This window comes from Leuciscus leuciscus, assembly GCF_965113295.1.
Source record: "Leuciscus leuciscus genome assembly, chromosome: 8".
Classification (NCBI taxonomy): domain Eukaryota; kingdom Metazoa; phylum Chordata; class Actinopteri; order Cypriniformes; family Leuciscidae; genus Leuciscus; species Leuciscus leuciscus.
The window spans coordinates 25,759,235-25,783,438 of NC_138732.1; the positions used below are offsets into that span (position 1 = coordinate 25,759,235).

The 24,204-nt window shown below is 37.2% G+C and overlaps 1 protein-coding gene and 1 long non-coding RNA gene across 7 annotated transcripts in view; one reads left to right on the plus strand and one right to left on the minus strand.

The window, feature by feature from the left end:
• LOC309504607 overlaps nucleotides 1-24,204 on the plus strand; it is a 227,636-nt gene that overhangs the window by 108,983 nt on the left and 94,449 nt on the right. The gene's annotated exons all lie outside the window — the stretch shown is intronic.
• enox2 (ecto-NOX disulfide-thiol exchanger 2) overlaps nucleotides 1-24,204 on the minus strand; it is a 240,142-nt gene that overhangs the window by 87,088 nt on the left and 128,850 nt on the right. The window lies entirely within an intron of this gene.

Sequence of the window (24,204 nt, forward strand, 5' to 3'; positions counted from 1 at the left end):
TAGTTTGGGGCATCGAAGTTGACTTTCATGCCACAAACTCAGCCTTAAAAATGCATGAAAGCCTCTGAATCTGAATGCACCAGGGATATCCTGTATCTGCATTCAAAACGAGTGCCACATGTCACAGGCACATGAATGTAGATCCTAAATGGTTTCATCTGTAGAGAAGAAAAACATGTTTTTTCCTTTTACTGTGTTGGATCAGCACTGGCAGATAATGATTCGTTAATGAACAAATGAGTGGGGCGGGTACCGAGTTAAGAGTTTACTGATAAATTGTGGTGGTGTTTGCTTGCCCACCAGAAGTGCTCATCTTTCTGTAGTCTTCACCCCATAAACTTTAATTAATCACAACAACTTAATTAACAGAGTTTAATTATTACAGAGGAGTAGGCTGAGCTGTTTGAAACCAAGTGCCTCCAAGGAGAAGCCTGAATTCTCAAATGTACTGCACACACTGAAAATTGCTGGTAATGATGCCTTGTCATTTTGTAAAGATCCTAAATAATATATATATATATATATATATTATATATATATATATATTTATTTATTTATATGCATTAAGTATGGTGTATAAGCCACAGATTAGGGTAATACCTGTTATACCAGCTATGAGAGACAGTACATTCTGAACGCTCTATTATATAGCTTTCTAGGGCTGCACGATAATGGCTAAAATGATAATCACGATTATTTTGCTCAAAATTATAATCGCGATAATTAATCACGATTATTCTCATTTGAGAAACTACAGAGAAAGAGAAGAGACAGTTAACGGTTTTGCACGAGTATTTGCGCAAAATCCGAGCAGATTTGGTTTAAACGAATTTCCACAGCAAAGTGAGTAAACATAATAACATGCCAAATTGGCCAGTGATTTGACAGCGATACCCGCCAAAGTTAATTTTTAGCGCATTTGGTGGGTTGGCGGGTGTTAATTTCAAACCATCAGACTTCATTTAACCAACTACAACTTCCTCAGACAGCAAGTCAATAACGTTACAAATGGCATGATTTAACGTTAGATGAGCGCTTTGTGATGTGTCTTCACATTAGATCTTCTAAGCAACACATTTAGGTTGAAAATGAGACAAAGTACAGATCCAGATCGCTCAGCAAATTCGTACTGCAAAGAAAAATAGTCTAACTTACTTGTTGTCTAACTTACTAACGTTAAAAACGGGCAGTGGCTGTCGTTTTCAACTGATTCACGACACATCATGAAAACTGGTAAAAACTTAAACTTAAAAAAAAATAGAACAGTGAAACTCATTTAGAAACAGTTTTAGTCACGCAAACGGCACAAGTGGCTTGTGAAGAAACAGACTGGCTGTATAACAATTTCATGTAAACAGAATATCGCTGTTGAGATCAGTGCTTTTACCACAGTGTAGAGTGCGCGCGCAGGGTTGCCAGATTGCACCGACTAAGTAAAACACGGAGCATAAAATGCAAGAGAAAAGCTCTGTTTGGGTAATTTGGGAGATTTAAGATATTCAGATCTGGCAACCACAAACATCAGTGCTAGTGGGGACTTGTTTACAATGCAAGATAATGCAAATGTCTAATAAAAAAGCGTTTTCAGGATTAAAAACAAGCGGGCAAATATCGCTGCGATTTTTTACAATTAATCGAGAAAGGCAGATATCGTTATCACGATTAAAATACGATTAATCGTCCAGCCCTATAGCTTTCTATTGTTACAAGAGTTGAACACTGTAGTCTGTATAGCCAATCACTTCTCTTGCTTTCTGTTTAGCCATTCTCAACGCAAGTTTAGTTTTTCATGCTGCTAAGTACACTGAAAAGTTTCTGGATTGACCGCATTTAATAGCACGACTGAATCGGAAACTGCGATGATTGACAGTGATAACCAATGGACGAGACAAAATGGGACAACATTTTCTAAAGTACTTAATTCATTAGTTTTTGCTCTGGGACCAAGAACCGCAAAATTTTACTGGTATTGGTGCCGACAACTGAAAGTTCGGTACCGTGTAGTCACTGGTACATGGTAGGCTTTTCATTCTCTCTTTTCTTTTCTCTCAACCATCAGTAATACCAGTACAATCAGTTTGAACATGAATACCGTACAAGTGTGAAAATAATTATATTATGGCAAGTCTAGAAATTAGTGCAATTTGTGCATTGAAAATGCCTTAGATGGTTTTCATATTCGTAATGTATTCCAAAAAAATTATTGTCAGTAATTTCAAGGTTTAAGACTCCAGAAAAGCACTACTGTCATATTCAATCATATTCAACGAACCTCTAAAGAGTAAATGCACTCATAGACATCCTTAGAAATGAGAGAATTAATAACATGCTTGATCCTGCTGGCAACTCAAATTGTTTAGCACTAGAGGGTACAGACTGCTTCCATGTCAGCCAAGTGGGTTTAATTTCCTTTTGTTCTCTTGACGGATTACCACAGCAATTTACAGCAGATGTCAATATATTGCTGTGTGTTAGTGGAAAAAGTGCCATTCAGTGGTTGCCGACGATCAGGCATAAATACACTTTTGTGAAAGTCTGCCTAAAAAGGTGTTTTGACAATATCTTACCAGGGACTGCACAAATGAGAATCGTTGAAAGAACAGATTTTTAATTATCTCTAAGGTGGGAAGACGGTATTTGCTTGCAATGTTTGCATACGTTTTAAATGCCTTTGTTCAGATCTTCTCAAATTAAGCGTTAATTAGTTAAAAATGTCGAAGTCTGTGTGAAAACCATAACAGGTGCCATAAAACCACATAATCTCAGAGCAGATAGAACAAAATCTTGACATTTTCTGTCAAAGGGTTTAAACTCAAGGTAAAGGGCCATGTAATAAAGAAGAGACTGACAGGGAGAATACAGGGAGAATGGATGAGATAAATAATAGAAAGCAGCAGCTGGAATATATGCCCTAATGTATACCATATGAAGGGGATTTAAAGAAGCAAATCTCACCATTACTGGTCTGGTATTCTGCAAGGGAATTTTGTTCTTTGTAAGTAAGAAGGCCTAAAATCTGTTCTGGCATTAGACTAGTAGTGGTACAGTGGTTAGGACACTCACTGTCATTTGTCTGTGTCTGATTAATAGACAATAAATTGATATATGCAAGACTAATTAGTCTGCCAGTATTTGCTATTATGACATTATTTTCATCAATCAATAATCATGCTCACTTGTCTGATTGTCAGAAGTCTTACCTCCCCCTTGTGTCAGTTGTGTCAATCTTCTGACAGACAGTAATCCTTTTTTAAATATCCTTGAGAAAACACTTTCCAAAACAACTTGGACCGTCTCTGCATGTTTGCAATTCACAGGCAAATAAAGAACTAGTTCTTTGAATAAGTAAGGTATTTTCTTTACCCAAGGAACACTATATATATATAGTGTTTCTTGAGTAAAGAAAATACTGTACATATATATATATATATATATATATGTTTTGTCTTAGTTTAGCATTTGTCATTGAGTCTTAAATAGTCTTAAATATAAATGTCTTAAATAGCCTGTGCGAAGCACTTTGTCTTTAATAACATGAGATTTTGGCCAAATGACAGAAAAAAACTGGAGTGCCCAGACAGTTAACTTTATAACAGTCAGTTGATAAAAACGTAATGTGATGCACTTACTGCCTCAGAAGCAGCCGCTCTAATGACGGAAAAAATGTTCGCCTGAAATTCGCAGGTCACAAAGTGGAGCTTTAAAAGTAATAATAATATATGACATATGCAAGTGTCTGACCAAATGTAAAGCCACAATATCAACTTTGTTATCAACAAATAGTGTTTATTTAAAAAAAGTCTTTGTATCAGAAATGTAACGCCCCACACCATAATCTCCAACTTCCAAGGCATTTAGCAGTTGATTCTGAAAATGCAGAAGATCAAGCCAATCGACCAGAACCAACTTTGGAAGCACGACTTGAGCAGAAGGTTTCACAGTGGTAAGTAGTATTACTCTCTCAGGTTCAGGAAGCTGTCCTCTGTAAAATGTGAAACTTTCGGGTTTTACTGCTCATTTACTCGTAGTTAATTAGCATTTTGGGAGAACAGCAAGGGTCACTGAACAAATCATTGGGGGGGTACACAAATTCAAACTATTTACGTCACTGAAAACAATGAAAGTGCCGATAGCTACTGATAAAAAAAAAAAAGTGCCAAAACAAGGTGATTAAATGTGAAATAGAACAGTAACACATGCACAGATGAGCCTATTCAACACAAGGAAGCATTGTATGCAAAATAGGAACTAGAAGAAAAAAGGCATTATTGTTCTTGTGATTGTTTTCGGCAGTATGTTGGCATGTTCCTTGGAGAAAAACGCACTGCCTTAATTTGTTTTTTTCTTCTCATTTTGAAGTTGCACCTGTCACTGGGTAGAGGAGGCTCCCTCCAACTTTGCACTTGTAACAAATGTCAACACATTTCTGAAGCTTCTAATTAGAGCACCTGCTTCCTGTCCTGACACAAGATTTCTTCCACTCATTTGACAGCGCATGTATTACACTTTCAATGACAGGAATTTAATAAAACAAACATCCTCATGCCGAGAGCCATCAAATCTTGGTTGCACTAAATTAAGCCACCATTTATGTGTATATAGCAGCAATTTGGGTTGACAGTAAGTGTTAATATGGAAATTAGGTCATTCCATGTTCAATTAACTTTTCAGTTTAATTTAGAATTGGCCTTGGTTTAAATCCCTTCAGAGAAAACGCCCTCCCATCATGCTTTTTAAAGACATATCGCTTAAAACTAAAGGAAGAAAAAAAGGAGAAACACCATAAATTTTGCCAAATAATATCAGGTGCTTCCAGACAACATATTTAATATAAATGCACTTTTACAAATAGCATATCTTCTCTGTTGGGGTGGAAACCTCGTATCTCCACATTTCCTCTTTTTTTCATAATTCATTTCTCTTGGTGACCCTTTACATCTGTCTGGGGGCTTTGCAAACAATTAACCAAAAGAAAGTATTAAAAAGAGCTTGTGACTGAAATGGCACATACAGTTTGGACCGTCTGTGCATGTTTGCAATGCAAGGGTAAATAAAGAATGGGTTATTTGAATAACTACAGCATTTCTTTACTCAAGAAACACTATGTGTGTGTATATATATAAAATGTTATATAATATATAATGTTTTATGTATTTGAAGAGCAGAGAAGAGTGTCTTAGTATAGCATTTGTTGTGAGTCATGGCAAATAATGTCTTAGATAGCCTGTATGAAACACTTGGTCTTTAATAACATGAGATGTTGGCCAAATGACAGAAAATAACTGAGCGCCCAGATAGCTACAGTGAACTTTATAACTGTCAGTTGATGAAAACGTAATGCGATGCACTTATTGCCTCAGATGTGGCCATTCTAATGACAGACAAAACATGTTTCTCCGAAATTTTCCAAAATCCGTTGGTCAAAAACCTTGTAACTCCATTTGAGCTTAATTTGTGTAAACTATTAATAATATAATGACATATGCAAGTGTCTGACCATGTATAAAGCCACAATATATAAAAAAATATATTGAAAAATATATTCAATTTCTTGAAAAATAGCATTTTTGGAGATATGATGTCCCTACCTGACAGTGAAAATATGCTACTTTAAGATATATGGGGCCATGGAGAACAAAAAACCAATACGGCTACATATTAAATCACCAGAGAGCTGATGTCATTTAAGACAAGAGCACTCTATGACCCAACATGGTCTCCGGGGAAAGCAGGTCTACAGACTTCCTGCCGCAGCACTTGCCCTGCTGCCCACTGATGCACATCTCAAGACCTCAACTGCAGAGAAGCTCAATTCAGACAATTCCCATGCTGTTCATCTTTCTGTTCACACAGTCTCTGTCATCACTCTCACATGGGCACTACCCCTAGATATGCCTGCGTCAGCCTTGAAACATTCCAGCCAAATCCCAGCTGGCAGATTCGGATACAGATAGAAAGAAAGCAATTCTGTCCAGAAAAAAAAAAAACATTTTGCTGCAACTTGAAAAAATCACCTGAGAATCAGAGAAGAACACATGTGGCTATACGGTCATGCCATGTTAAGAGATTCAGTGACGTGCCAGGCAGGAAGACGGCGAGCGGTCATGGTTCATTAGCTCTCGTTCACAGAGTGAATCCCACATGCTGAAAACACGCGTGATGAAAGAGCAGATCCATTAAGCTGGATTGGTTTAATGTGGCGGGCGAGATGTTTTGATGGAAATGCATTGTGTTGGAGCGAATGGGTGTTCCCTGCACCATTACGCCACTGTAACTGTTTGCAGGAGACAAATGTACACATTCTCCACAACAACAAGGCTTTTGTGAATAATGTTATCCTGACAGAAGAGCTTTCATACAACGTATGTACTGACAGGACTTCCCACAATGACTTGAGAAGGAAATAAACCCACGCAGGCAGGTGCAGTCGTCAGGCAGAGAAAAGATGGAAAGTAATGATAAATTGAGGCTGATCTATTTAAAAAATTAAATAAGCCTGTGGAACATCTGAAGGAAATGAAACCGAAAAACACACAGACAAAAGAAATTGGATGCAAAAATACCTCTTAAACTGAGTGTGCTGCCTGAAAAGCATCACGGAGAAAGAGTGTGCGTGTGAGAGAGAGAGAGAAACACAACAAGAGCCACTATTATTGTGAAAAATGGAAAGGCTTGGTTTGAAAAGAAGACAAAATAGGAAAATACTGTAGCTACTGAAGAGCGGCAGAATAAGTCCTATTCTTTCATCTTTTTAATGATGAAAAATGATGAGTAAAGGTCAGTGCTGAAAGCTTATTATCTTGTTACATGAAAACAACAGCAATCTGTTACAGCACCCATTACAACTAATTTCACAGAGCGACTTTGATTCCGGCTGCTGATTGGACAATGCAGATATCTGGAAGTAACCCCATCCTCCAAAAGAAAACAAACCAAGCTAGATAATTTTTTATTTTTTTTACATTTTCTGAAGAAAATGTGCAAAATCAAATGTGAGAGTGATTCAGACAAGATGACGGAACTGTCACTATAGCTCACATTTGTTTTTGTCTTGTGATGATTAACAGCTATAGATGTATTGAACACTTATTGTGAATTTTGATTAAAAAGTGTTGCCAAAGTGGCTTAAAAAAGATAGAGAGATTCTGATACTCTTGGAAGTGTCAGAAAGGATGTGATTGTTATTTAGCATATAAAAGTGTTTTAAAGAATTTAGTTAAACTATAGCTGCTGCATAATTGACTAACTATTATTAAAAGTTGTAACCTTTTTCTTTAAAATAAAAAAATAAAAATGAAAAAGATATAAAAAATACCGTTTTCTAAAAACAAAAAATACACAAATTTGATAAAATCTCTAATAATAATGATTAAAATGTACCTTTACAATCACATTAATAAATTATATTTTAAAATATAATAATTGTAAATTGTAATAATATTTTTTACGGTATTTTGGATCAAATAAATGCCGTCTTGGTGTATGGAAGTAAAATAATGGCAAATGTTCTTGAAACAAAAAAGCCTGTTGAATTGCACTACTTGTAAAAATATGCATTGCATTAACCATGCTTGCATTTTAATGCATTGTATTTTTAGGGCTTGCACTTTTATGGGCTGAAATTCAGCATGGTTGAATATTTAAGCTGTGAATATTTCAATTCAAAACATTTCAAACACATTTTTATTATTAAAAATTCAATAATCCATATTCACCTTTCATATTTCACTTCCAAAATATTCAAACTGTTTAAAAATAAATTTCCGGCAATTTCCGGTCCATTTTTTTTTTGCTTTGCAAATTCGCTTCCACAAATTCAGTGGTTCAAATTCGACAGAAAATACTACGTTGAAATCCAGGAACTGTAGGAAAAGCAGTAGATTACAGAGCATACTCTTCATTTGCTGTTAGTCGATCTCACCAGCAGGGGGTGCAAAAGCACGTGTTGTTGATGAAGACCAGCAACAGTTAAAGCAAGCCATTCATTCATAAAACTCATTTACAGCAATGTAAGTGTATTTGTGATTATTATGACGGCTGTTTTATGTTAAATTCAGTGTCTTCACGGTTACTTTTCCTGTGTAGCCTACATGCATCTTTCTCTACCGTGAACGAGATTATAATGTTATTCCCCCGATACAGATCTAGAGATCCAATGTCATATATTTCTCTTGGTTGTTTAGTTGCCTTAACTTTATATTGTGGCGATGTGCTGCATGCAGGCTATTAGGGTTTCCCTCAAAACTTCAGGATTCCCCTGCTGGACATATAAAACGCTTAACGTAGCTTAATGGACTAATTATAGTGATATAAAAGACCAAACTCGCAGGCAAGCAGATGGACTCAGAATAACGCGCAAAGCTTAATGCTGAGGGTTTCCCAGTGATAGACTGGCATAAAATTGGCTTGACATTGAACATTCGCACATTTAGTGACCATCTCTAAAGTGTATACGACATTGGTATACACGTTTCTAACATCAACAGCATTTGAATAGAACGACTTACAGTCATAAAACCAACTGTAAAGTGTTCATGTAGTGTCAGGCATAATGCGCACCCTTTGGATTTTTGCTATTTATTCAAATAAATTGAAGTTTGCTATTGAAGTCAGAAACGTGTATGCCAATGTTTTATGCAACTTTAGAGACGGTCCCTAAATGTGCGAATGTCCAATGTCAAGCCAATTTTACATTTAGGCTACATTTAGACATTTAGCAGACGCTAGGCCTGTCACGATAACAAATTTTGCTGGACGATAAAATTGTCCAAGAAATGATTGCGATAAACGATAATATTGTCGTTCTGAGACCATTTTCATCTAATATAATGATAATGGCATAATAATGCAGGCACACCTTTTCAAAGATCTATAAACTTGTATTTCTAAAGAATATTAAACATTGAAAATGGAAAACATTTTAAATATCCAAAAAAAAAAGAACAAAACAACCAAAAACAATAAAAGCAATGGACTCTCAGTGTCTGTTAACAAAAAAAATCACTTGAATAAATACCAAAAACAATCAATAAAATGGATGTAAACAAAATTGCACTAAATAAAAAATAAAAAAAGCCTCAACAGGCCATATCACACCATTTTGCACTGTCCTCCTGTTACTTTGTCGACTAAACTCCAGAGTGATTGTGTACTGTCGGGAAGACGGAGACGCACTTTATTGCGTGTATATGCTACGCACTGAAAATACTTGGTTAGGATTAGGGGTGAGGAGTGCGTGCGTATTGGTGTGTATCATATGCACACAAAAACTATTTTGGGCGTATAAATGGCACGAGAAATAACATTCGTGGTATAGATACGCATTTTCATGAGATCGGGCTCGCTGTCGCGTTTGGTTTTAAAACCAATTCCATGTCTTTCTTTTTTTCCCCTCCAACTCACAACTAGCGTCTTCTCTCTCTCCCGGCAGTCGCCGCAAGCAGTCCCGCTTTCCCATACAAAGACCATGACAAGCGCCGCGGCACCGCCTCCCCACACAAAGACCATGCAACTGACAAGAGGGTTCACACTCCTCCTATACGCTAAGGAAACTAGAGTGGTCATCCAGTCTCTTTGGTAGAGAGAGAGAGATGAGGAAAACAAACAAGCATGCAAATGGAATTATCGCGGCCGGAAAAATTATCGAGCTCATTTTTTTTATTGTGCGATTAATTGATTTATTGACTATCGTGACAGGCCTAGCAGACGCTTTTATCCAAAGCAATTTACAGTTAAGCTAACAATAGGAGGACAACAATATGCAAGTGCTATGACTCTTCCCAGTTTAATCTAAGGCAGTACACGTAGGCATACTATATATATAAAATATAAATATAAATGAATATTTATAAAAGGCGCTTGCACCGCCTGCTGGTGAGGTCGACTAACAGCAAATGGAGAGTATGCTCTGCAATCTACTGCTTTTCCTGCAGTTCCTGGATGTCAATGTTGAAAATTTGTGGAAGCGAATTTGCAAAGTGAAATAAAATGGACAGAAAATTGCCTGTTGAATATTATAGGTTGTATTTTTAAACAGTTTGAATATTTTGGAAGTGAAATATGAAAGGTGAATATGGACTATTGAATTTTTAATAATGAAAATGTGTTTGAAATGTTTTGAATTAAAATATTCACAGCTTAAAAATTCAACCATGTTGAATTTCAGCCCATAAAAATGCAAGCCCTAAAAATACAATGCATTAAAATGCAAGCATGGTTAATGCAATGCCTATTTTTTTTCCAAGTAGTGCAATTCAACAGGCTTTTTTTTTTGTTTCAAGAACATTTGGCATTATTTTGCTTCCATATTGGTGAGTCTACAAGACAACTTTCAAAAACATAAATAAATAAATGAAAAATGTTACAGACCCCCTACCTTTTGAACATTTTTTAAAACATTAAATGTACACTGATAGATAGATAGATAGATAGATAGATAGATAGATAGATAGATAGATAGATAGATAGATAGATAGATAAAGTTTAATTAATAATATGTTTAATTTGTGGTGGGTCAAGTACAGCAGGACCAGTAGAAAATATTCTTGTTATTGAGCCCTGCATGTTGAATGTTCTTCGTATGTGCTACAGAAGAAACAAATGCATCCAGGTTTGGAAAGACATGAGGGTGAGTAAATAATGACAGAATTTTCATGTTTATGTGAACTTTCTCCAAAAATGAGCCCAAGGTCTAGAGTAAATTAGAGTAAAATTTTTGTGCTGAGCTGAATGTAGCAGTGAGTTGCCCTTCAAGACAGAAAATCTATGCTGGTATTTGAAAGTCTTTAGCCTTTAGTCGAGCATAAGCTCCATGCTTGTTATCAATATCAAGTTATCAGGAGTTCTAAAGGTTGCTCCTTATGCTGACCAAAATATCCGTTTGCCAATCTCACACTGTGTGTATCGTGAAGTCCAAGCATGCCAGTGTTTGAGAAGCCCTGGTGATGATGGAAGGAAACGTGTCCACATCCAGGTTACAGCAGCTTGTTCTATCGACTGATGTTGTGAAGCTGGCATTATCGCAGTCTGAGAGCTGCTGCCACCAGGATCTTATCAAGGGCAGCCAATTATAAAGGAAAGGAGGTGAGCTGCGTTAAGGAAATGTCAGCAAGTCCGTAAACTCCAGCTCATCTTATCTGTGCTCAAGAGTCACGTGTCTCCTTCGTCTCCGTCAGTACACAGACCGAACCCTCTAAGTCAGAGAGAAGTCCCTTTGAAAACCCAGAATCAAAGACAAATTAGTGCAATTAGTGACAAAACCCCTGTGCATGATGTTCTGATTTATTAAACAGGAAGATGTTTAATAAATGATAAAGTGGTGCCTCTGGCTGCTGTTTGGCCCAAAGATGCATGCCCTTTTACAGGACAAGAAGAGAGGAAGATCACTTTAGTTCTCTCAGTCCCCATCAAGCAGCTGAGATGAGGGACGTCTCAGCACGCTATCCGTCCATCAGCGCTGGAGTCAATGATCCGATTCGTCACCGTGGACAGAGAGCGTTCCAGGAGCCAGAGGATGCGGTGACAAACACTCATTAGTGTGTGCTAATGGTCTGCCCGGCTGAGTTAGAGGATATCTGCACACGAGGGGAAGGCGTAAAAGTGTAGATGCAGATAGCAGCGGCTCTGTCTGTGAATGACAACCCGCTCTTGCGAGAGCTATCGAGCATGTGCCTTTGCAATGATGGGGCTTTTGACGCAGAGATCGGTCAAGAGGCTGTCAGAGGCAATGGGCTCAGACCTACTTCTGCCACATCACTTAACATTAAGAGTGACTGAGACACGTCGCAACCCCGTCTGACATTCCACACTCTCCAGCCACTCAATGGGCTCGCAGAGATAAATGCATGAAGCGTTTCCCGCAGAAAAGGACGAGTCAAGCTTTTTCCGTCCGTCTGATATTGAGGAACGGCGCCAAGCGATGCTCATATCAGAGTCACGTAATGAGACTGGCAGACAACCTAAGAGAGACAGTGATTCTTAAAATACAGAAGGATAGCGAGATGATTGACATGTCTACAACCACCCATCTCCCCCGGGCATGACAGGTTTTCGGGCCCAGCTCTGTGACTTACTGACAAACTGTCATCTAATGGGAAGCTAAAATCTAAGAAGTGAATAAAGAAAGAAATGAATTTGGGAGCTTTCTAACTTGCACATACAACTATCTCATCTCCTAAAAAAAAAAAAAAAAAAAAAAGAACAACAATACCTGCTTGTAAAAGCGATTGAGGCTAAAGCACTAAATATTTAGAATGCAACAGCGCATATTATATGTATTATAACTCCTAACGATCTGCCAATGATCGGAACCAGCTGATAATCACACATTTTTGCTGATGCAAAAGACACGCATTATATCGGAGTTGTATTTAATGTCAATTGGGGGCATAGGTTTTCTTATAAAGAGGACGGGGGGGGGAGACAATATGTAAAATTCAATATTATTATTATTAATTATTACCCCATTCTTTTGAATGGTGGTGTAAAAACTGTTTTCAAGATTGATATCAGCATTAGAATGATTTCTGAAGGATCATGTGACACTGAAAACTGGAGTAATGCAGTAAAAGCAAATAAAAAAAATAAAATAAAATAAAAACTTAATTTGACTTGTCGACCGTTATAAATGATGAACACGTTTCTTAGGCCTTGATTGCTGAAATAGACATTTTAAGATTCCAGTAAAGATTATAATTAGAAAGTTATGAATATACACACTTCTTGAGTAGAGAACTTGAAGTTGACAAATTATTATTTTTTCCTTGAGTGAGAGACAAGAGAAAAATCTGTTTTGAGTAGCTCTTGACCAGTATGTTTACATGTCTTTTCAAAGAATCACGTCCCTTTTGTGGCATACAAATCCCCCCTGGGACACATTGAAGGTTGAATCGTAGACCTCTGAAAGGCGGGAAAGAAAAGGAAATTGTAATACTTGAATGCCTGAGGGACTGAACAGGCACAAAGGTTGGAATGCTAAAAGAGATGCTGTCATGCCACTGCTATGGCAACATCATGTTCAAAGAGAACCGCTGTGCTCTTTAATGGTGTTAGATACACTGTATCTTTTCTTTGATCCTGTCAAGAATGCAAGTGCATTCGTGGCTTTACTGGCTATAAAAATCACCCAGTGAACAATAGGGATTCACGTTATGACATCATTCAGGAGATATAGCGATATCCCAAAAATAAAATAGACTCTTATAAAGTATGAACTGCCATCATCTCAAACCCTCACACCCACACACAGGGAATGATATATTCACTGATACATAGGGTGCAGCAGGGGTGTAAGAAGTACTGTTACTTTGGTACCAACTAATAATAAAATAATAATTCTACAATATAAGTTTAACTGACTCTATTCAATGCAAGAATGCAGTCTGACTGACAGACGTGTACTGACTCTTATCTATCTATCTATCTATCTATCTATCTATCTATCTATCCATCCATCCATCCATCCATCCATCCATCCATCCATCCATCCATCCATCCATCCATCCATCCATCCATCCATCCATCCATCCATCCATCCATCCATCCATCCATCCGACTGTTTGCGGAGCTCATTATTCATTCTGTGCATCACTGTAGAACCCATTACTGCTCATTAAACCCCATGAAGATAAATTCATCCTAAATAAAGGGGATATTTCATGTGTGAGGCAGTATGTAATGATGCTCCAGACAGAAGCAGGCACACAGTGTCTACAATGGCTAGCAATTTACATTACAATGTTCCCAATACTATCAGCAACGGCGAGTTCTGCCCGACACACAACACAGAGCATAATCGCACACACAAATTCCATTAAAGCCTCTCATGCTGTTTTATTTATCTGCTGAATGATTCAGAGAAACACAAAACAGAGTACGTATGGGACAGTGAGAGCAGACGTGAGAGACGGGGAGGTGTGGCCTTAGAGGAAAAAAGTCCCAGACAAACGCAAAGAGGACGAAACTTCCAAACGGATGGATGGTGAGCAGGAGGAGAGAAACACAACTACGAAAATATGGGTAGATATCCCATATGTCTGGGCACAAACAACACCTCTAGTGACATGAATCATTAAAGGGGAGCCTGGAAATAGACTCTGAAGTTGGGAAGGTCAGACAGGGTGTCTGTCTTCCTACATTCAAAAACCGCTCCGAGCTGATGGGGTCTGTGGCCCCACCCAGAGATCGTGCACAATCATTGACAAAGACTGTACATCTGGCTGAAGGTGAACCACAGTGCAGTTGCCAATTAAAACTAACGAGAGCTGGTGTGTGACACATTTGTCATGATCATCTGAAAGGATGAGCAAGAGCTGGGATATAATGGTCTCATCATGGCTATGTAAACCATTCCCATGGGAAATAAACACTAGATTTCCTTTACCACACAGACACAACTGTATTAAACTGATCCAGGCCTCCAGCTGCCATGTGTGGCTCATCCCACACTTCACCACTGATCCCAACCCAAAACAGCACAATCCAATTGATCCTGAGATTTGGTCACAGAAGCCTTTTTCTCCAACAACTCATCCATGCTCTAGAAACATGATTTAAAAAATCTAATTAAGAGTTTTGTGATAATACTTCAACGTTCTGCCTCAGTGTTTCTACCATAGTGATCAATAAGCATTTTCAGAAACCTTAATTAAATGTTGGTGTGCCTGGGGTGCTTTAACTAGCTTTTTAACCAGGTTCACAATGGGTGAGAATCTGCATCGTAGCTTCAACGTGCACTATCCAATAGTCACTTGGAAAAAGCGAACAACTATTTGACTAGTTACAGCCTCATTTACTAAAATGACATCGCTTTAAGCAGCAGGTGCTTTGAGAGCTTTAAATGCACATGCAAGTAAGATGGCGGCCATGTTTTTGTAAGATATGCAAATATCATTCTGCACAGTGATGGCACCTTGGACAAAGACACTACAATTTTTCAAAACTACACAACTATACAACAACACTAAAATATATCTGAACTACAACAAAAATGGTGTAAAATTAGTTTGTCTTTATATAGTGTATAACATAATATTGAAAATTTTACAAACCACCTGCTGTGAATGGAAAATGCCTGGATCACAATAACACTAGAATGTGCAGGGACATTATCCCTATACAATATTTATAATCCTGATGCATACCAAACACAAAGTTTGCACAACCTTTATCAAATTCTTATGAACTGTGGTTGTTCACTTAACATCCCGATCAAACAATCCCTTTCTGTTTAAGTGGTGGATGGATATCCTCTGGAAGTAAACATTTCAACATTTTACTGTAAATATATATTGCACCAATGCAGGGGAATACAACAATGCAGCACACAGGCCTACTTATTGAATGAATTGCTGGTGAGGAATGTTGTGGGGGACACATGTGCAACAAGCTGAGCGCAGCTGCAAGCATTGTGGGATAGCAGACAGGAAGACACACATTAATGAGCATGAGCACTGAAGACTGAGGCTGGCAGCGAAGGGTGATTCGTTGTTTCCTGCTCGATGTGTCTGTGAGTGGGAAAAGGATGATTCCTCACAGGTGAAAGTCTAGTAGCTGACAGCCTGCGTGAGGTGTCTGCCCGGTGTGGGTCAACGGCGACGCTCGGTAAAGCTCTGACAGGAAGAGGAAGGCAATCCGAGCTTGCAATTCACCTGTCCAAAGCAGGGCCCACATGTGACAGCAGCAATTGAGAAAGTGACCGAACAGTTGAACCCCTGCATCCAGGCCCATCAGTCTGCAGCCACTGAGACTCACTCCTGAGAAATGCTCTGAGAAGGAGGGCATCTGGAAAATGGGCTAATGAGTTTGCTCTGGTCCAGGACACCTAGCAGAAAGCAGCCTGTAGAAACATGCTATTTCACAGCAGCGTCTCAGAATCTATAAAGAAGCTAATATGGAAGCCAACCTGCCAGTGTATCTCAGTACACATGCATAAAAATGTAATACTTGGGAGGCAAAACAGCTATCTCATGGTAATGAAAAAAAAAAAATCACACTCCAAATGTAAGCAGAGATTCTGCCAGACACACAGTGATAAAAGGACATTAAAGCGCTACATGTTAGCACAAGCGTTCTAATTCCTAACCGGTGGCAATCACGGTTCTAGATGAGAATCTGTTCGCCAGCTGTACCGAACGATTATTTAATATGTATGCGGAGGCCTGAAGCTGCGTGCTGATGAGACGACGACGACTCACGTCTGGATATGCAATGATGACTGATGCAAATGGAATAATCCCTCACTAGGCAAGAGATGAGGCACAAACATTACAGATGAGGATGACATTTACCATTTGCTCAGCTGTACAATTTACTCCCACAGATCATTGAATCTGTTAAAGAAAAAGAGAGTGCGAGAAAACACATCGCCTCTGCCACATCAGAGGTGAGCGGTTTGAAAATGAACACTGTGTTTTTATTGGTTTGTTGTTAGTGCTCTTTTCACAACTTTGGCTTTTGCAGAAGGCCAAATATATATATGCACATTGGAGCTGTGGCCTCGATATTGAGCATTAGTGCTCACATGAGAAACATGGGTTTAAATACTATATTGTACTGTATTGACAGAGCTTTCATAAACTGATTTGGTTCCGATTTTAAGTCGATTGGGGTGTAACAATACACTCGTGTCATGATTTGGTTCGAAACATGATACTAATCTTACAATACCAAACTCTGACAATATTTTGAACAAAACTAAACAAGAGTTGAAATGGCACATTGGCATGCATGGCATGCACTGAAAAATAAATGAAACTTTCATAACTATTTTTGTCCTAATTTCTGAACATGCAAGAGATAAACTGGTGAGCTTTTATTTTGACGGAAACTACAGTCAAGCTTTTATTTTGGTGGGAACAAGTTTACAAAACCGTCTCATTACAAATCTAGTGAAATGCTGTAATTGTCAACTATGGAAATGTAAAAATAATGCGTAACCCAAACGCATGCTAAACTCAGCACATGCACAGATCACTGCAAGTTCTATTCATTCACTGTGAACTGGAATTGGAAATCGAACCCACGGAGATGATCACGTGCTGATCACATAAGTGAAGTGTTCACTTCTTCTTTGCGCAGCGCAAACAGACAGTCTTTTGATAATGACACAAAGCCTTTTCGTGCTTTCGATTTTAGTCTGTTTGATAGCAATGGAGCAAAACACGACATAAAATACCTTTTATGTTATTATGAAAAGTTTAAATATATTTTCGGGCTGCCACAGTCTAGTTAACGAATGGGAAGCACTGAAATATATTTGTGGCGGTCAATGCTGAACCGCCAGAAATAAATCAATGTATGGGAAACACTGATTTGCTCAGCTAAAAATACAGAATTATGTTAGACACACATGCTTGCACTCTGTCCCTGACTATACATTTAAATATTGTATTTTATCAAATAAATGTATTTTGTTTTTAATGTATTAACCCCCTGAGGTCTACGGTATCGCCGGCGATACCAGCTCGCTTTTTTTTTATCAATGTAAAAGAAACTCATAAATACTCTGTTGACTTTGATTTTCCATAGGAGTTTCATACATCAATCGATTCTGTTAAATGTGTATTATTTTTGTGTATACTCACAATAAAAACAAAGTGTTGTGCTTTTTGCCAAATAAAGAAAAATAAACACGAAGCGAGTTCTGCCTTCTCTCTGCCAGTGAAGTCCATTCTGAAACGCGTCCGAAAATGAACAATAACTGAGCGAATACTCAGTCAAACAGGCATACAAAGACACAGGCATGAAGCTTGAATTCTCGTCTTTTAAATGAAGTAATTTATATAAAAAACAAATATCTTCATCTTGTGAAATCTGTATTAAAAGAGAGCGATTCCAGTCGAGCTCATCTCATCTCATTACGTTATAATCGGCCCCGCCCACGGAGAGCGCGCGCTATTCAAACGCAAATGACTGAGACGATCCCATACAAACTGTGAACGCCCACATATCAGCTCGAGAAAACACATCAAGTTTATTCAGATAAGTGTAGTTGTCTACACTGTCTCGCAGCGCTGTGAGGAATAATAATAATGGAAAACTTACCTCAGAAGTGCTGGTATTTCGAGGAGCAACGGATGGAATAATGTAGTAAGTTTTTTTTTTTCATTCTCAAGTAAATCGCGTTTCTGTGTGAATGAATGAACGCAGAGATGCGCTGTTTACCACAACTCGCAAAAAGACGGTTTAAATTTGAATTGCGTTTCTGTGTGTGAATAAATGATCTGCTTTTAGCAAACTATTTTGCTATACTGAGTAAAATCGATTGAAATATGTTGAAATAAAATGTATTTGTATAAGCAACGTATTAAACTGCAAATTAACATTTATATTCCTTATAATAAAAACGAAAGACCTATGTTACAGACATATGAAAGACAACATTTCGTTGATTAGTTTTGGATAGATTACACATTTTTACTGTAAAATATCTGCCACCTCAAATAAGCTTTTGTTTGCCAATTTTTGCTAATATGTTAAATATAGTATGTTTTGTCAATGTAGGCTATATTCGAAGTTTGAAATATGTATGATAAAATGTATACTTTAGTTTTTACAAAGAAAGATTACACTTCAATTGTTGTTGTAATTGTAACCTTTTTAATAAAAAAATATATATTTACAAGGTAGATGTAAACAAATTTTAAAAGGTAAATATAAGCATTTTCTTTAAATCATTTTTATTGTGTTTTATTATTGACAAATTTGGGGAGAGGATACATATTCCAAAACTGAAAATACAGTATGAGAATTAACTGCACAATTAATAGACATGTTTTCCTTGGATATTATACAATTTGCAAGCAAAATTTGTGAAAAAAAAAAAAAAAATTGACATGCTTCCAACTGTGAACCAATTTGGTAGAATATATATATATATATATATATATATATATATATATATATATATATATATATATATATATATATATATATATATATATACTGTATATATATTGCTCTTGCATTCTTTCTTGTGGCTATAGGTGACACACCTGAATGAATGGCTCATTAAGTATGCGGGCCCCATTGTCTCCTGAGGTGTGAACCACTACATATGCATGATGCTGTTGAATGGTTGACGCCCCTTGCGCATATTGCCTTTACAAACAAAAAGTGTTTTACAAGATTTAAATCAATGTATTGTGTTATGTGAATGATAAGGGCAGGATGATTTTCACATCATTTTGAAGAAAAAACTCTAGGCAAAGACATCAATTAGTCAAAAGTCTTATTGACACATATTTAGTATGTGTTTTGTGGCCTTATTTCAGAAACTTTAGTTTTTAGTTTTTTCAATAACCATGCATAAACATTATTCTCTCAAAAATACAAACATGTACATGCATGTTGCTCACATATTATGGTAGCCCTGTTTGTGCTAAATAGAGTGTAATTATACCTTTGCCATTAATATGTTTATAAGCAACTGAAAAAAGCACAAATGTCAGGGCATGTCAGAACATCTCAAGGACCCCAAAAACCCCTCAGACCTCAGAGGGTTAATAATAATGATTAAAAGTGGAATCTTAAGTGTATGACCTGGGTTTACCATAGTTTAATTGATCATCAAAATGAAGATTGATTAAGGATCGATATTGGTTTCTTAAAATTAGTTAAAACTGATTAAACCGATTCATCAATATTGTCATCCCAGCCCTATCAAATACAAAGTTGATAGGCGCTAATCCCATTCCACCCTCTTCTATCATTTCCTGTCCTCTATACTTTTGCTATCAATAAAATGTCAACCACCCCCAATTCAAATGGAGAAATCTAGTGAAAAACTGGATGCAGGAGTAATTGACACTAGTGTCACTGGACATCCTCATCAATAGATCCAGCCTTGACACTCATATCCCAAAGTCTGCATACGGACTTCAAATCCATAGTAAACCCAGCAGGCTTGTTAATCAACTCTAGTTTAAGCCCACTTGAGGTCTGCTCGACTGACACACATATTGAAAAGTTAAGGGTTCACATCCTGAGAGGCTCACTAAGGAACAGAAACCTGTTCAGATCACTGCATGCAACTGATAAAACTAACTTTTATAAATGTCGTCTCCAATTAGACTTTATTGGATGCTTGGTGGTGGGGCGGGCTACCAGAAACAAGAGTGGTGAGTGCCTGTGGATATTCTTGCTTTTGGGAATCAAATGATCTGCAATTTCCACCAGTTTAATAGGAAGTCCTCACTGTACATTGACTAAGGCCATTGAAACCCATCAGCCTATCAGAGAGAGGCGTTCTAATGGACTTCTGATACCATCACAGAGAAGTGGAAGAGCTGCCGCTGTCCCTGCACACTTAATGAATAGTATTAGGACAAAACGGCAGCTTAACAACTTCAATAGGGAACAGCCAGTTAAATCTGATCGCCGCAATTTCTATCTATAAAAGACCTACAAAAGCCAGAGGGTTGCGGTCACGGTCTGGCAGCTCAATCTCTCTCTTCTTTTTCTCAGACTCAGGCCAAAAATGGTCTTTTCAATTCTCTGACAAATGAATGCAGCAGCAGTTAAAGAAAAATAACATTCTTCTATGTAACATATTTCGATACTCCACTTTAGACATACTACTAATCTGACTTCATCTGACTTTGCAACTACAGTACATGTCAACTACCAGTCATCATAGTATTAGTAAAACTCTACTCTTAATATCTCCTAACACTTAACTTGAAGTGCCCCAATAGACATTCTATGGACAGTAAGTAACTATGCAAGTACATCTCAACATATTCTACTAAACCTAACCCAACAGTTTACTAATTGCCTGATGATAGTATACATGTAATTGACATGTAGTTGCAAATTAAGGATATTTAGTAGTCATGTAGTTGCAAATTTACTTATAGTTAGTAGAATGTCTAAACAGGTATATTGAAATAAAGTGGTTTTTTTGGGGTTTTTTTAAATATGTGAGTTGATTAGCAATGCACCATTGTCCATTTTGGTGTGGTATACCCAATTTTCAAGATCCAATCAATTCTGATTGGCACTTTTTCTAGTTGATATCCTTTTTTTACAAAAAAATATGATGTAAAATGAGAAGCAAACAACATAATATTTGCCATTTCAATGCATGAAGGACTTGGCAGACAACTGAGACAGTTATTGTTTACTACAGGGAGGCTTTTCGAGCCTGTCTAGTAAAGAGTGTTCTCAAATGATTTGTTCACAAAACATTTGAAAAATCTCTAAAAACACCACAGGCATTTTTGCAGCTCATTCTCACCAAGAAGCAAACCAAGAGCTGGTTCTCACCAAAGATCAAAACAGTGACAAAAAACACAGAGTATTCTCATAGCTCAAATCCTCCATAACCAAAATTAAAGGAAAAGGAAAGTTTCAATTCTACCATTATTAAGCCACTTTTATGTTGTTCTACAATGGCATTTTCTTTCTTCAGCAAAATATAATATTTCAGTTTGTGCAGAGTGCTTTTTCTTAATGTGAGCTGGGGTGCCAAAAATTATTTAAAAAAGCAACAAAAAAAGTGGTGAAAAAGTTATTCAAGCCATATGATAGCTTTATGTGGCGAACAGACAAAAGGTTTGTTGCTATTTTCTGAAAGTCTTTCCCTCAACTGAAGCTCTAAAATCACATTTACAACATTAAAACATGTGTCAAGATGCATCACAAAAGGTTTGACATCAATGATGTGAAATGTCATTGGTTCTCATTTGTCTTATCACTGACATCAAATCTAGCAAGAATCGGTAATACTTTACAATAAGACTCCATTTGTTAACATTAGTTAACTGAATTAGTTAACATGAACTAACAATGATAATACTTCAAGAATGTGATGATCTTAATGTTAATAATAACATTTACTCATACATTATTAAAAATCAAAAGTTGTATCTGTTATATTATTTAATGGACCCGAGCTAACATAAACATTCAATGAACAGTTGCATTTTAATTAACTAATGTTAAATAATGAATAAATACTGCAACAAATGTACTGCTTAATGCATTAATTGACATCAACTAATGGGACCTTATTCTAAAGTGTTACCCATGAATCATCATGATACTCTATATTTTCAACATTGTTGCCAAGAAAAAAGAACTCTCATGTTGCTTTTTTGTTAATGAGTTAATGTGAGAACTGAATTTTATGATCATACCCACAGAATGATGTAGATTATAAGAAGAAACATGCCTGTGATTAATTGTATAAGTGCACACCCAACACAACAGAAAACAAGAAACTCTTTAAATGGTGATGTCCTACTGGACGAAAAAAAAGAAAAGAAAAAAAAAAGCATTTAGTTCGGTCAGACATTACTTATTGGGCTTCCTCAGATCACACACACACACACATACAGTATATTCAAGAATATCTAGATGGGTTATCTTACCCTGCGAGAGGATGAAAACCTGAGAATCAAAGAACAGAAGAGTGGGAGCCAGAAAGAGATAGAAGGAGTCTCATTAAAGTACCATTGATGAAAGCGCCTGAAACGCAAGTATAGCGCGGCAAAAGAGGGGAGACAAGGATAAAAGGAAGTCCCATATGATCTAGACATCAGGCGTAACTTCTGGAAGACAGATGGTGAAGTTGAAGTTCATTCTGATACTCCTGCACATACATCCATACAACGATGTATAGTCACATACTGTACTACTTGCCGATACGAGTATTGATACAGCTGCAAGTGCGCAGCAGTGGACCACGCTTAATTTTAATACAAGAACAGCTTTTAAAACGGAGTGGAAATATGCTGAAATGACTAGAACAAGGTTTAATCTGGCCCTCAGAGGAACATAACTGGGGTTGCCTGATATCAAGGGACGTAATCCCCCAATCAAAGAGCTTCACACTTGTGTTTTACTTATTTTTCTCAACTTAGCAACCATGTGTACATGCTCTGTCTCCACTGTGGACAAAATCGCTGGCTTTCCTAAAACTAGAGATCTTCAGTTCGATATTCCATTCACAGAAAAGTGTGAAACATCAAGTCTGTGTTCATTTATAGGCCTGGGAGAGAGAGAGAGAGAGAGAGATTGTGCATGTATGAATTACCTCAGTCCGTGCCGCGTTTCTCTATTAACAGTGAAGCGGTGAGTATCATTGCTTCAAAAACAGTGATGTTACCAACTCCTTGCTGAGAAAGATGATGGAGCTCTTCAGTGGTCAAGCTATTTTACTGATAAAAAAAATATTCATGGCCGTGTTGAGAAGTTTCTGTGTTGCTGAATGTTTCTGTGTGAGTGACTGTCTGAACGTGTGTGTGTGTGAGCTGCACTGAAGAAAGCGTATTAGTTTAGAATGTTTCTAATTTTTCTTAAATGTAGAGAGTGTTCATTTGTGCAGCAACATAAAGATGATTTTATTAATATATTAGAATGAGTAGATTATTATTCATGTGCTTAAAAAAACAGAAGAAAACACTCAGAATATTGTACCAGGTGGGGAGTGCCCAATGTTAACATGAAATCTTTGCCATTACCTATATTGTTATACAGGGCTACAGAGGCCCTTCATAATGGAAAGGGCAACTGCTTACTCTTGCTATAGTTAGCAATGGCTCTATAGAAATTAGAATGCAGTGTTTAATAAACAGCTATTATACTACATTCTGCCGAGGTGAAATTTAGTGCAGACCCGTATCGTGATATATATCGTATCGTGGCCTCTGTATCGGGATGCCTGACTTTGTTGTCGATTCACATGACCTCACTGTAGCTTTGCGCCGCCATCTTTGCGACCGACGGTCTCAGTAATGCCTGCAATATGTTGTGCAGTTGGCTGCAACAACAGCCGAAAGAGGAACCCTGAACTGGTATTTTATTCTATACCAAAAGAAGAGAGAATCATTTATTTAAAAGACTTGAAGTCTCATGTTGGTTTGTGGTTAATTATATTTCCATTATACTCTTAGTGGCCAACATTATACAGACAGATATTGACAGATAATGTTTTGTCTTCATTTTATTGTTGGATCTGTTTAAATGCACTTTATCATGGTAAGTTAGTAAGATTTGGGGTTGTTTTGAATATAACTGTATGTCTGTCTGTTAGTTAATACCTAACAGTTACCTAAATCTAATAAATATTTTTCTGAAGTTCATAAAGATATTGTCTTCGTCACATGCGCTTTAGATGTTATTTTGTGTAAGTAACGTTAACGTTAGCTCTGCAGACGATGCATAATCTCAGCCTTGAAATGCATATTAAAGGACTAGTTCTTC